The sequence below is a fragment of the Gossypium arboreum genome, chromosome 7 (assembly GCF_025698485.1).
Source record: "Gossypium arboreum isolate Shixiya-1 chromosome 7, ASM2569848v2, whole genome shotgun sequence".
NCBI lineage: Eukaryota > Viridiplantae > Streptophyta > Magnoliopsida > Malvales > Malvaceae > Gossypium > Gossypium arboreum.
Window position 1 is genome coordinate 102063932 of NC_069076.1, and position 15604 is coordinate 102079535.

Sequence of the window (15604 nt, forward strand, 5' to 3'; positions counted from 1 at the left end):
TCCACTCTTAAGTCAAATGAAAATAATAAATTTTAGTTAATATATTATTCTAGGGATTATATAATTTGAGGGAAAAAAACAGCAAACACCAATAGTAGGATAAGTTCTACCAACACAACAAAAATTTTAGCCTAAGCATTAGAATATTATAACATGTAGGCAATTGGTTTTGTCACGACTCAAGTATGGTATCTAGAGTAATTCAAGCACTTAAGACGGTAAAAAAATCAACTACAGATGGTCCAAAGTGGAGGGCAACAATCGGCAAAAGAATCGAGCATTCACCAAACTAGAGAAGACGGCGACAGAATCATCTCTAAAATCATTTGCAAAAATAATACTACATGTATAAGCTAGACTAAAAAATGTGCTACAATAGCAAATAAAAGCTTTTAAAAATGGAAGTTATTGAATAATGGAAAATAAACAAAAATAATATATAAAACTTAAAGACAACACGAGTTTAATCTAACTTGTGAAATTATTTATTATTCTCAAAATAGAAATAAATTAAGAAGCTGATGAAGAGCTATCCAATTTTATTAGTGATCAATGGAGTTTCAGTGACAAATGTATCGCTATCTGTCAATCACAACCTATAAAAATAATAAGGATACCCACAATATAAATTTGTAAACTAAAAAGAAAGAATCACATGAAGCTTATAAGAAAAATAAAGATGAAGAAGAAACAAACGTATTGGGGGAGAAAGAGAACAAATTTTAGTTCTCATAAGTCTTAAAACCATGAGGTGCTTTAATTAAAATGCATATCACTATTCCCCGGCTATATTTTATGGGTGTTTTATATCATTAAAATGTACACAATTTTTTTAAGGTTTTCATATTATATATGTATATATACATTAGAGAAGAAAGCAAGAATAAATTGGTGCCGAAAGGGTCACGTCAGGAACCCAATAATTCATTGAGATAATGATGTTGAGAAGTTGATGACTTTATATGTTCCTAAGGAGCCACGCAGACGGTTCGCGGCCTGCACTTGTTCGAAAAGAGTTGGGCCGGTTGGAAATCACTTTATATTCGTTTATCAAATTAAACTAAAAATATTATTAAATTTATCATTAAAATTAAAAATTAAAAATTATATTAATTTGTGTATTTTATAAAATTATAAAAAATTATATTATTTAAATCCTAAAATATTATAAAATTATGATAAAAATTTATTATAAAAGATAATTTATATATTACAAAAGTGTTATAATACTCCGATTATAAAAATTATGATCAAATGTAAATATAATTTATTTATTTGTTCATACTATATATTATAAAAATAATATATTTATTCATGAAAAATTATCATAATTTTTTATTATAACTTATTTATAAATATATATATATATATATATATATTTCTAAAGTTAAGTGAAATATATTATTATTTATAAGAAGTTCTATACATATGTTTTGGATAATTTATAAAACATTTTTTTACAAAGGTAATATATTATAAATTTTATATTATCATTTACTTAATTTACGTATTATAAAAGGAATACAACTTAGCATAATTGTAACCCGGATATTATATAAGTTTATATAATTAAAACTACAAATTATTCATATTTTAAACCCGTATATATATTATAAGGTTGATGCTAATTATGTAAATAAAAATGTTTTCTTGCACCATATTGTAAGGTAAGATATTATTTTAGAGAATGGTTTCATACACAAACACCACATATAGGTTATGAATTATTTAATTTGAGACATTCAAGGTTGAGAAAACATTTGTTGTTTTAACAAAAATTCACCTTAGTATAGCATAAAAAAAATAAAGTTGCATCGTACTAACATATAGTATATGTTATAACTTCAATCATAGGTAGAATTGAGATGATACATACTTCAAAAAATATATAAAAGGAGGAGACTTTGATAATATTATGATGCAAATTTAAATTCAAATGATTAACTTAATTAATGACTAACAAATGATAATAGAATATTAAAGAAGGAATAATCCAGCATTCCGTTGGTAGTTTGTGATTGCTGGAAGAAGGCATGTACGTAAAGCAAGCATGATTGATTGGGGGTGAAGGGTGTTCGATTAATTACAGCAATTATTTTATGAATTGCCTTTCGGCATCCTGTTTTGGGCACAAATAATAATATCGCATCATCTATCTTCGCTTTTTGCCTCATGAGAGAGGCTGTTCCTCCATCACGATTTTGTCCCCCCAAACACATTTCTTAGCTGATGGAATCAGATAGAGTCGGTTGACTCAATAATTATTATAAAGTCTCACCGACCTCCCAAATTTTATATTTTGATTAATTTATTTATACTTTTATTTAAATTTAATTCATTTATTTTTGAGGTTAAATTTCAGGTCTATTTGTTAATATGTAAAAAAATTTTATTAAATTTATTAGTATGACATATAGAAATAAAAAAAATACTTATTTGACATTTATATAATAAAAATAACATTATAATAGATTTGAATTTAACAGAGGATTTTAACAGTGTTAATAATTCTTAAAATTAACATTATCATTTTAGTCAAATTAAAGTATTTAGACTAACTAATGACGTTATAAAAATTAAGATGTCAAATTGTGTCAAAGTTAAAATATAGATATTAAATATTAAAATTAAAATTTAATTATTCTTATATAATCTAAAAAATTGATTGGTATCGAAATTTAGTCATTGTCTCATTATTAAAAAAAGAGCAGGTGTCATATAGAGAGGCCTTCCTTTTATATATAGTAGTATAGATACTAATAATACTATAAAAAATAAAATATAAAGACTAAATTATATCATAAACTAAAATGTAAATATTAAATTTAAATTTAGGCATAATAAAGGACCAAAATAAAATTTATCCATTTTCCGACTATATATATTTCAATGTTCTAATTAAATAAGTGTTTTCAAATTACAGTTTTTTGACATGTGGCGCTCCTCATTTTAAGCATTTAATTTTACTAAATTACTCTTTTACTCCTAACCTTTTTAAATTATATTAAATAATTTATTTTAAACAAAAATTAATTATTATACATTTATTATAATTTATAAGACCCTTTTTAAATTAATCTTATTGTTATTATTTTTATAATAGAAATTTTTTGTCACTGTTAATTGTAATTTCTTTTCATAACTTAATTTTTTGTTAGTTCAAAATTTAATAATAAAACATCGACGTACTTATTTTTTATAATTTTTTAATATAATATTTTAAATATACATTTCTTTGATTTATTTTAACAACTACCATTCCTATTTATTATAAATATTTTAATGTAACATTTTCAAACTTCATAATAAAACATATATTTTATATACTATTATTAAATTTTTAGATTAAGATTAAATTAATATTACTTTTATTTCGTTTTAAAATAATTACATTGACAAACAGTATTAGCCAGCACATCACATGAGTATACAAATAAGGTACACAAGCATTATGTTGCGAAAAGTGGCAATCTCTTAGTTTTTTATTTAATTTTTATAATTTTTAATTATTCATTGATTTTATTTTATTTAAATAAATTATAGATATTTCATCAAATTTTAAGATAATTCAGAAATTTCACGAGATTTGAATAGAATCACGTTATTGTTGTTATCAACCTTTAAAAAGCCTAATATTCTCAAGTCATCCTTTAAATCTATTCTATTATTGATGAATTAATTTCTCAATGAAGACCAAAGGTTTTTACCCTAGAAAATTAGGATTAAAAGGTGGAGAAATCGTTTGCAACCATGGAGTCTTGAAATCTCATCTGTTCGATGGTCAATATGGCAACAAAGGGAGTGCCCGCCCAACTGCCGCAACAACAAGATCTAACAGCAACGGTTGTTGCCGTTGAAGCTCCAGTTGAGGTATAAAATCAAATTGAAATTTAGGCTTTTAGGAAATTTATCTATTTGTGATTAAAATGATATTTGTTGCGTCTCTAATGTGACATAATAAAGACAATTAGTCAAGAATTTTTTTCAATTGTTCGACCAATCGTATTATCAACATAAGGTTCATCGTCGAAGAATACATAGATCAATTTTTTTTTTTTTTTTATTGTTTCAGGTTTACAAGTAAAATATTTCTATCCTTGAATTATAGGTTAAATTAACCAATTGATTTATTTATATATACTATATCAATACAATGTTAAAAATAATAATAATAATCATGTTCACGTAACAAAATTTTGACATACGGTACTCTTTATTTGAAACATTTATTTACAAATTGGGTAAATAACTCTTTTACTCATTGTCTTTCAATTTTTAAAAGTTATTTTACGACTTTTGTTTATAATTTTTATATGTTAAATATAAATTTGATTTTAAATAAACTATCTCTTCATTCTAAGATTTTACTTAATTGAATTAATTTTAATATTATAATATTCAAATTAATAAATATTAAATTGTGAAGCTTAAAATATAATTCAAATAAAGACACATATTAATAACATTTATCAAATTAAAATTATACTTTTTAAATATAATAAGAATTAATTATATTCGTTTATTAAAGTACAGCAAAGATAAATAGAAAATCTAAAAGATCAAATATAAACACTTTTTAATATTAAAACAAATAATTTAACAATATGTATAAAATAATCATAATCTAAGAAATTATTAATAATATTATTTAAATTATAATAATATTAATATTAATATTCAATTCATGATGATTTTTATATTATTTTAATATTAAATATTTTAAGATAAAATCACCTATTCTAAATTAGTTAATTTTTTTAAAAATAAATCACATTAATAATTTATCATTTGGTTCTTGTACTTTTTAGGCTTTCCAATTTAGTTTCAAAAGTGATTTTCACCCTACTAATTCATAATCCAATTTATCCTCATGTCAAATAGGAAATAAAACTCTTATTTCCCTTTTTGGCTAAATTTATATTTTAGTCCTCAAACTTTTTAATTTTTTAAAATTTATTTTTTATCACATTTTCACTTCTAATTTTCATTCATTAAATCCCATATCCAAAATCACCTCACCTTCATGAATGTTTTTTTATTTTCCAAAATTTCCAAATTTTCTTGAACATTTACTTTATCCGATGCTAGAATAATGCCACGTGTCACATCGGATATTTTGAGATGTTATAAATGATTTTCATGAATTTTATATAATTTTAATTGGTACAATAAAAGCTTGATCCTTAAGTTTACATATTTTTCCAATATATATACCTGAAACTTTTTTTTATATTTTATATTTTCTATTTTCTATTTTTAGATTTTTAAAATTTTATACATATCTTTTGGGAATTTTTTAAAATTATGATCAAATTAATAGCAAATGAAAACATTAAGGGCTTAATTTATTATTATATCAATCAAAATTATGTATAATAAATAAAAATTATCAATTATTGTGATTAATTATTTTTAACACTCACTTTCAAATTTGATATAGATAAAATTGTTTCAATATTTTTAAGACAGATAAATTTACCTAATATCAAATTTGAGAGATGTTTGTAAATTATTCCATTGCTGAAAAGGGGTGGTTTAAGGTCCAATTAATAGGCCAAGTTACAGCAGTTAAAAATAAATAAATATTCCTAATTAAAAATCTATTTAATTGTGTAAATAAAATTCCTATAGACCAATAATACTTAGGTGATGTGTTAATACGAATTGACAAAACCTTTTTATCTAAACAACCAATAAGGAATGGATTATTTAAAATTTAAAATTGAGATCTTCTTATTTTTCTTTTGGCTAGAGAAAAATAAACTAAAATATATAATGATAAATTTTAATTCTTTAGGTTTATTTCTTTTTCATTTTAGTCCTTTTTTTATCATTTTGATGCTCAATCTTTAAAATTTAATTAAATTGTTGTTTTTAGATGGAAAAGTTAACTAAATTATTAAAACTATAATGACACTAATTTGACAACTCGTATGGCAATCAACATATAATTTATAAAAATTCAAAATAATTAATAAAAATAATTAATTTATTCAACAAGTTTTTTAAAAAAGTTTGTATATATATTCCAAAAATTATCCAATTCATTAATGAAGTGCATGTAGAGTACCATGCAGGTTGTCATGTCCGTTGAGGGGGATCGACTCCTTCAAGAGAAGTTTTCAATGTGTCGTTTGTTGGGCAGCCGACTGGTACCATGGTTGCAAAGGTTATATAAGTACCAGGTTGGTGGTTCGAGCCACCTCTGTAACACCCCTCGCCCGCATCCGACGCCGGGACGGGGTTCGAGGTGCTACATGACTTTTACTAACACTTCCATACTAAACAGGGCCATGAAATCTCAAATAATTAAAAACTTTTCTTTTCACATGCAATTTGTCCCTTATGCGAGCTTACGAGGCCCAATACATGCATTCGGGGCGGTTCGGGACCCAATCGAGAACTCATGAAAAACTTAGAAAAATCTCTTGCGTTAAGGCTTCACACGCCCATGTGCTCAGGCCGTGTGGCCAGAAATAGTCTAATTATCAAGCCTTTTGTCACTCTCACACCACATGCGTAGTTACATACTTATCCAATAACATACAACGTGGCATAAATGAGCTCTTAAACATCTACAAACATGTTATGCTCGAGTTATTTTCTTATGTAATAAATATTATAGAATTTGCCCATATCATTACCACATACTAGACATAACTATCATTACATCACAAACCATTCATGAAGCATTATTAACTATTTACCAATCACTTAATCCTGCATTAGTTACTAGCTCATCAATGAATCTCAATTCAATCTCTAGGCATACATGTTGTAAGCCACATCACAAGAGATAATAACATACTTGCATAAGAATAATCATATGGGCCCATAATGTCATTAGCCGACATAGGCCAATTTACATGACTAATACTACCTTAATAACAAGCCAATGCCTTTGGCTAAATCATAATATTACATACTCACACATTAAAACCCTATACATGCCATAGACTCGAATCACTTGAGTTTACTTACTCCGATAACGTTAACTCGATAGGGTGATAATATCTCTGACGGCCTCCAACCCGAGCTAACCTGGAAACTCTAGAAAACATGGGAAAGAAGGGGGTAAGCTTTCGCTTAGTAAGTTCATATGAAAACAATTAGCAACTCATTAACTTGTTTTATCAATGTTTACAACATATTTTCAAGTTCACTACAAGTTGTCTTTCTGAGCAACGGTCACTAAATTATTTATATCTGGAGCTACGAAACTCCGAATTAAGTTCCGTTAATTTTCCATGAAACTAGATTTATTTTCCTTTCTTTCATAAAATTTCCAGAATTTTTGGTTAAGCCAAATAGTACAGTTTATTAGTTAAAGTATCCCCTGTTTCAGGGTATGACCACTCTGACCCCTGTGCACTACAAACCAAATTTCTCCCTGTACAAAATTCCAACGACCATGTTGTTTATTTCCCATAAAATAGACTCAATAAGGAATCCATTCATGTAAGGTATAACTCTTAATAATTTTTGTACAATTTTGGTGAATTTCTAAAGTTAGAATAGGGATCTCGAATTCATTCAGACCCTGTTTCACAAGAATTCAAATATCAAACAATATGGAATTCTTTTTCTTCCTCTGTTTCTTTCATGTAAAAATAGACTCATTAAGCTTTAATCCCATATTTTATTCTGCCTCTTACTCATTTTTCACTATTTTTAGTGTATTTTCAAAGTTACACTACTGCAGTAACTCAAATCTGTCAAGGCTAAATTACTCATTCATGATCATTGTTCATAATATTAATACAACACCATTTTATCCATCATGGTAAGAACACATATTATGCATCATAGATCATCACATATCAAGGCATTCTCATAGGATTAGTATACATACTTGCACAACTCGTAACATAACTCGAGTGCATACTCACCAATGACTTACCTCATTGGGACCATCATTAACTCTTTCCTTGGATTGCCCGTTGAACACTTGGAATACTAATTAGATACTGGAAAAGCCTTTGCACATAAGTGCCTCAATTGTAGCTAAAGCTACCTCATATCTCATGACATTTCAATGCTCACTCTCGAGCTAGTCATCTAGGCTCATAATTCCTAGTGACATGTCACTCGTATCCTATTCTATTCCTAAGGTTCAAACGGGATTTTTCCTCGTCTATTAAGGCTTTGTCTTATCATATTTCTATTAATCACATACACATTAATATCTGTACAATTCATGTAATGATAACATTTAAATACATGTATAGCATGGTATTGTTTACATACTGAACTTACCTCGATACCACAAATGTGAAAAGGACATACTCGTCCATAAATCGATTTCTTTCCGTTCTAGGTCCAAGTCTCAATTTTCATCATCTATAACATCACATTTAGCCTACCAATCAGTCACAATATTCATATGGGTCTAAAATCATATTTTTACAAATTTTTATTTTGACCCTAAACTTTTGCATATTTGCACTTTTGCCCCAATGCTCGTAAATTAATTTTTATCACATTTATTTACTCCTTGAGTCTAGATGAACCATTTTCACAACCATAGCAACTCATAATTTCAACTATTTTACACATTTACAACTCATTTTACAACTTAGCAATTTAGCCCTTTTAAGGTATTTTCTTGCAATTTCTTTCACAAAAGTTGTTTATTAGACAACTAGGACTTATAATCTTCCATAAAAACACAGCAAACAACACATATATATTCATGGCAAAACCCTAGACTCTTTATCATCTTGCACAAAAGTCCCTCATATGAAAGCTTATGCTTTAGGAGTTCCAAAATACAAAATCATCAAGCAAAGACATTAAAATCACTTACAAGCAAGGGAAATATGTTGCTGAAATTTTCCAGCTTCAAAACTCTTTCTTTGCTGCATATTTCGGTGAAGGGGAAGAGAAAAATGATAGCTTTTTCTTTTCTTTTTTTTTATTTGTTAATAATAAAACTATTTTGTCTAATTTTGACTTTTCAACTATTTTGTCTCCCATGGCCGGCCATCACACTTTCAATGGCCTAATTTCACTTTAAAGACCCTAATTTAAGATACAAGGCAATTTAACACCTTTAGGTATTAAAACACAACTTTTACTTTTTACGATTTAGTCCTTTTTCGAAATTGGACTAGAAATCGCTAAAATTAATATACCAAAATTAACATGCACTTATAAAATCATATTATAACACATAAAATAATACTAAAATAATTTTCTCGGCCTCGTAATAGTGGTCCCAAACCACTGCTTACACTAGGCCTAAATCGGTCATACAACCTCACACTTAGGTAGCTCAGTTATTATTTACACGCTCTATATTGACATCTCTCTCGAGTCTTGCAGGTTATATCTCTACCACCCAAGGCGCCCCCTCTGTGAACCATATACAACTCTCCACAGGGGCTGGGGTAAAAACCCCGACACAAGGGCTGTAATAGCCAAATTTGGCCTAAAAGCCCAAATCAATAAAACAAAAAATAAAACCCACAAAAAAAATCACAAAAGTCCAAAATTCGCAGTCCATTTTTACAAATATCAGGGCCCAATTCACAAACCAAACAACAACCCATTACATAATAACCCAAACCCAATTACAAGCCCAAACTAAACCCTAGCCCAACTATCCTAAAACATTTCAGCAAACAAACCCTAGCCCCCCAAACTTCAGCCGCCGCACGCCTCTGCCACCAGTGTCTGTCGTCGCCTCCCACGCTTCTAACACCTGTAAGAGAAGTAAATGCAACAGCAAAGAGGCACACACAAGATAGGAAAAACAATAGTAAAAAGACAAAACAATAGAGATTAACAGTCTGTAACTCGGCTATAAAGGTCGAAATATTTCCCTTGTATTTTTTTTACGCACATTAAGAAATCAAAAGCAAAACAGAATAAAAAAGGTTGATTTTGGATTTTGTTTTCTTTTTTTTTCTTTTCGATTTCCTTTTTTTATTTATTTTCTATTTTCAAGTCTATTTTAAATAAAAATATAAAAAGGAAAAGAGGAGTAAAAGCTTACCTGAGCCATCCCGCGGTTTCGTCGTCGGAAGTTCTTCTCCGGCTCTGAAATCAGACTAATAAAGGGAGGAGAGTCCTTTTTTTCTTCAATCTTTTTGGACTAGGAAGGTTTGCCTTCGTATCTGCTTTAAAGAAGGCCAAAATCTGATCTTTGCGTGGCTCCGACCGTCGCTCGCAGTGGAGCCACAGTGGTCCGGTGCTGTGCGATAAGAGATTTTTGAAACCCTAACAGAGGAAAAGAAAGAGAAGAGGGGGAGGGTTTTGAATTATTTAAAAAAAAGCAACAGAATGAATTTTTTTAAATTTTTTTTGCTTAAATAGCCGTGTAAAACGACAGCGTTTTGGACCCCCCCACGCCTCAAAACGGTGCCGTTTTGGGGGGCGTTCGACCTGACCCGATTGGAGAGAATCTGCGCGTTTTTAAAGCCAAATGGGCTATTTGCGCTGCGGGTCCTTCCGTTTTGCCACTTGTTTTCAATGTGACCCTTTTGCTTTTTCTTTTGTGTTTTTAATTTGCCCCAAGGTTTTGTGTTTGATTCACTTCAGTCCTGCGTGAAACGGTGCGCAGAGAACTTCGGGAATAATTTCTCAATTAGTCTTCAAACCTTGCGCGCTTGTTTTTTTTTTACCCCGTGTTTTTATTTTGTTATAGTTTTTACTTCTAATTTCATTTTTGTTCCAATTTTATCCTTAATTAGTTTGATTTTAATCCTTTTTATTTATTTTTTATTTATTCCTTTGTTATATACATTATTTATTTTAAACAGTTTTATATTTCATTTGTTAAATTTTCTATATATCATTAAATTGTTCTATTGTTTATTTTAAATCGTTCTATTGTTATTCATTTTAAGTTCTTCCACATATTATGTGTAGGTACCCAAATTTACTCGAGCCCAGAATTGTTAATCAACCCAAAGAAAACAGAAATATAAACTGAAATCTAATTACAAGAACAGCCCAATAAAGCCCAAATCTTACCCAACCCAAACCCAACTAAGCCCAAACCCGGATGGCCCGATAGGCCCAACCTAAACCCAAATCTCAGCCAAGTCTAACCCTAGTTTCCCCTAGTGCGCCGTACCCGTCTTCTGCCACCCACGTGCTTCGTCGGTAAGACCAACACCCAAGGCTCGGCTCTCCTGTCTCGTTGCACCAAAATGGTAACCTCCGCATCGTTGACCTCCTACATAGACCTGCAAATACGCAAAAAGGAAAGCCAGCAGACCAAACCAGAAACATAGACAGAACAGAAACAACAATGGCAAATAGAGTAGCAATCTAGTAATAAACAATGAATATTACTTCGGCTATATAGCTAAGAGCAAAAAATGTAACCTTTTTACATGGAGGTTGAAATAAAAAACAACAATAAAAAATCAGATTGAAGAAAAGGTGATTTTTCTTCGCTTTTATTCTATTTTTCTTTTAAACCCGAAAGCAAAAAAAGGGATTTGAATACATTGATAAAGAATGATAATAAAAAGGGAAGGGGAAGATATGCACTCACTGGAGGTGTTTCGTCTTCCTCCGTAGGTCTTTCTCTTCGGCGCCAAGGCCCAAAATCCCTTGGGGTCCTATTCGGGGTTCGACGACACGACGGGTTTCAAAGAAACTTTCCCATTTTCTCTCTTTCCTCACTTTCCTCGCGAAGGCCGGCGACTTCATCTCCAAGAGAGCTCGAAAATGGGCGTTTTAAGGTCACCACAGACGGTTGTGCAGTCGTTGGTGTCCGATGACATGAACTCGGCAGTCCCCAAGGCCAGAGTTTGAGGGCGAGAAAGAATAGGGGGAAGGTTGAGAGAGCATTTAGGGCTTTCTATTTTTCTTTTTCTTTTTTTTTTGTTTTTCTTTTTGAAGAATGATTAGGTGTTTAGGTTTTTAGGTTTTTTTTTTTGTTTTATACATCATCAAACGACGTCGTTTAGAGCCCTTTGCAATGGCTTCAAAACGGCGTCGTATAGGGCCACCTGATTTGACCCGACCCGATTGCCCCTGGGATCCGCGTGCTTCTGCAGTGAGGGGATAATTACACGATGGGTCCTCCCCTTTCACACGAGCATTCAATTGCGCCTCGCTTATTTTGTTTCGTTTTTCTAAATTTGGTTCTGTAATTCGCGCATGTTTGCAAATGGGTCCGTGCCTTAATGAAGCATTTTGGGACCTGGAAAATTTCCATATTTGATCCCTGTGAATTCGCACGCGTCGCACGATTGGTCCCTATTGTCTTCCCAATAATTTATTCTATTTACAGATTATCCCTCTTATTTTAAATTTGTTTTAATTAAGTCTATTATCTATCCAATGCTTATTTTTTTAAAAGAATTCGCTTAAACCTTTTATGTGTCGAGATTACTTTATTTATTTTATTTTGTAAAAATATATATTGTTCTAACATCTTCACGTTATATTGTTCTAATATTTTGCATAATGTTCCGTTCAAATATTTTATACATTTATACATATACATTATTTTAATTGAACTTTCCACTTAAAATATTCATTATTTTAAAGTTCATGATATTATATAGGTGTTGAGATACTTTAATAATTCCACTTTGTTTTTTATGGAACCACCATTTTAAAATTCTTTTATATCATATTATTTTGACGTTTTATATAGCATTTCGTTTTAATATTTTTATATACTTGTGTACATGTATTAATTTAGTTGAACTTTTTATTTGGAAATACTTATATTCTAAAATCAATCTAGGTATATTTGTTAATCTATTTTAATTATTTCGCTTTGTTTTCATCTGTATAATTATTTTGAAGTTTGTTTTATCATGTTATTTTAATATTTTTGTATAATGTCTCATCTAAATATTTTTGTGTATATCTGTACATATATTATTTCAATGGCTAAATTGTTGTTTTAAAATTTATTTCGTGCTTATAAAATTATTGTTTTGAAATTCTTTATATTGTATTATTTTAATATATTATACAGCATCTCATTCAAACACTTTTGTATATATTGGTACGTATATAACAAAACTAATTTAATCCTATATACATATTTATTTCCATGTTATTCTTGCATATATTTTTTTCTAAATTTATTTATGTATATATATATGTTTTAAATCTATTATATGTATAAGTATTTCCTAATCTCATATTTTATTATATATTTTACTCTCCTTTTATATTCTATGTATATTATTAATCTCATTTTATTTTGCATATGTAATTTCTTTTAAAGTTATTTACATAGTATGTATTGATGTTATTTAAAGGAAAATCTCACATGTCTTGTGTTTTTTTAAATTATTATTATATATATATACATATTGGTATTTATGTTTGATCTATACATCACTAAATTCGTGTGTTTGTACATATAGTTTTTATTATATACATAATTATGTTTTTTTTTAATCATTACACATATGACTTATGGAAAAATTAATTTAGTCTTATATACATTATTAATTTCATGCAAATTTTTACAACTAATAATTCCCAAATCTATTTATATATATATATATGTTTTGTGAACCTATTATGTATATTTCTTAAAGTTATATCTTATTATGTATCCTTGCTATACTTTCACATTCTACATATTATCAAATTTTTCTTTATTGAGTGTATTTTAATAAACATTTTTACATGCGATATTATTTGATTTAAAAGTTTTCATTTTATAACGCATATTTTAATGAATGCATATATATCTTTAGTTTGTTTTTACAAATAGTTTCAAATTCAACAATTCATTTATAATATATTATGTGTTCATCCTTTTAAATTTGTCTCATACATTTTTTAATTTTCATTTTGTTTTGCATATTTGGCATTTAATTGTGTTGTATTAGGCTATGTATATTATTGTTGTGTATTATTTCCGTTTTGTATTTCTATTATATGGATCATTCTTTATTTATGCTTAGAAAATTGAAAATATTTTTCTTAGATTGGTTGAATTTAATTGTTTATTTTGTTAGTTGATTAAATGGATTATATTCATTCATCCATCATAGTACTTCATACATGCATATTATCTTATGTTTTTATTTTTCCTTTTTGGGTTTACAAATATCACTTTATAGTTCTCAACTCTTTAAAACTAATTATTCCATATTTATTTCAAGTCAAATTAATGTATTTCAAGTTGGTTTTTTAATTACTCGTTTAAAAATTCCTTAAAACGAAGGCAATGTTTGATGTTTGAAAATTCGGGAAATCGTGCCCTACCGTGCTGGGTTTCGATTTCCCGTTTGTTCAAAATAATTGAACCTTCCTTTAGAATTTCACACGTGTTTTTTTTCTAAATTCTAAAACAAGGCAATGTTTGATGCTTGGAAATTCGAGGAACCATGCCCTATCGTGTTGGGTTTCGATTTCTCGTTTATTCAAAATAATCAAATATTCCTTTAGAATTTCATTCGTATTCTTTAAATTCTAAAACAAGGCAATGTTCAATGTTTGGAAGTTCGAGGAATCATGCCCTACCGTACTGGGTTTCGGTTTTTCGTTGGACTAAATGATTGGGCATCCTGTTGTAATTTTCAATGTATAAATTTTTGGAAATAAAAAATTTATCATGTTCTTGAGGGAATAAAGGATCGTGTCCTATCGTGTTGGATATGATGCTGCATTCCTTTGAAACAAGAGAATTTTGAATATCAACTTGAGCTATTCAAATGTTTTTGAAGGAACCATATTTCAAAAATGGTTTCAAATCTCAGACATAAGGACAGTACTTAATCAAATTGGTACCAATTTTGGGCGTAGTAAGGGTGCTAATCCTTCCCCATACGTAACCGGCTCCCGAACCCGTTTTCTCAAATTTATGTAGGCCAAAATTGATTTAAATAGAATAAAATGTTTTATCAGGTGAGCCAATCACACCTAAACAAAAGATTGGTGGCGACTCCACGTTTTGTTTTCGAAAGGTCGATACCCGTTTTTAAATCTAAAAAATGGTTTCGACATTATGTATTTTAAACTATTGTCTATTTTAGACTTTATATATATTATTTATTTTTAAACTATTATACATATTATTTATTTTGATATTTCATATATATCTTTCATTTTAAATTATTTTATATATATTATCTATTTTAAAATCTTTTATATGTTTTTTAGTTGTACTATTTTATATGTTAATCGTTTTAAATTCATTTTCATTATTATTTACCTTAAACTTTCAATATATTATTTATTTTAAAATATTTTTATATACTCTTTATTTTAGACTATTTCACATATTATCTATTCAAAATTTTCATATATGACATTTAATTTAAACTGTTTTTATATGTTATTCATTTTAAAATTTTTATATTACTTATTTTAAAATCCTTTTATTATTTATTTTAAGTTTTTATACATTATTCATTTGAAACCCTTTTTATATTCTTTATTTATAATTGTTTCATTTATTATTTATTTTAAACCCTTTTATTTACTTCAAAATTTTTCACATATTATATCGTTTCATTTTTTTGCGATTATTAATGTCGATATCTTAAAATAGTGTATTATGTGAACATTTCCATTATGTGTCTTAGAAATTATTTGTTAATATATTCGTGTTGTTGACATTCATTAACATAGCATTTAATTCATGTATTATTATTTCATGCCCTATATT

General features: G+C 28.3%; 3 long non-coding RNA genes across 3 annotated transcripts; all 3 read right to left on the reverse strand.

Annotated features, from left to right (window-relative positions):
• Positions 1-6692: 6692 nt before the first annotated feature.
• On the reverse strand, positions 6693-8926 carry LOC128295494 (uncharacterized). Its single transcript, XR_008285940.1, has 3 exons — positions 8807-8926; positions 8257-8340; positions 6693-7050 (listed from the first exon to the last, which is right to left on the reverse strand). It is a non-coding gene; the product is annotated as an uncharacterized LOC128295494 (long non-coding RNA).
• Positions 8927-9482: 556 nt separating this feature from the next.
• On the reverse strand, positions 9483-10033 carry LOC108488717 (uncharacterized). The gene is made up of 2 exons (XR_001871805.2): positions 9998-10033; positions 9483-9703 (listed from the first exon to the last, which is right to left on the reverse strand). It is a non-coding gene; the product is annotated as an uncharacterized LOC108488717 (long non-coding RNA).
• Positions 10034-10898: 865 nt separating this feature from the next.
• LOC128295164 (uncharacterized) lies at positions 10899-12212 on the reverse strand. Its single transcript, XR_008285492.1, has 2 exons — positions 11507-12212; positions 10899-11192 (listed from the first exon to the last, which is right to left on the reverse strand). It is a non-coding gene; the product is annotated as an uncharacterized LOC128295164 (long non-coding RNA).
• Positions 12213-15604: the final 3392 nt, after the last annotated feature.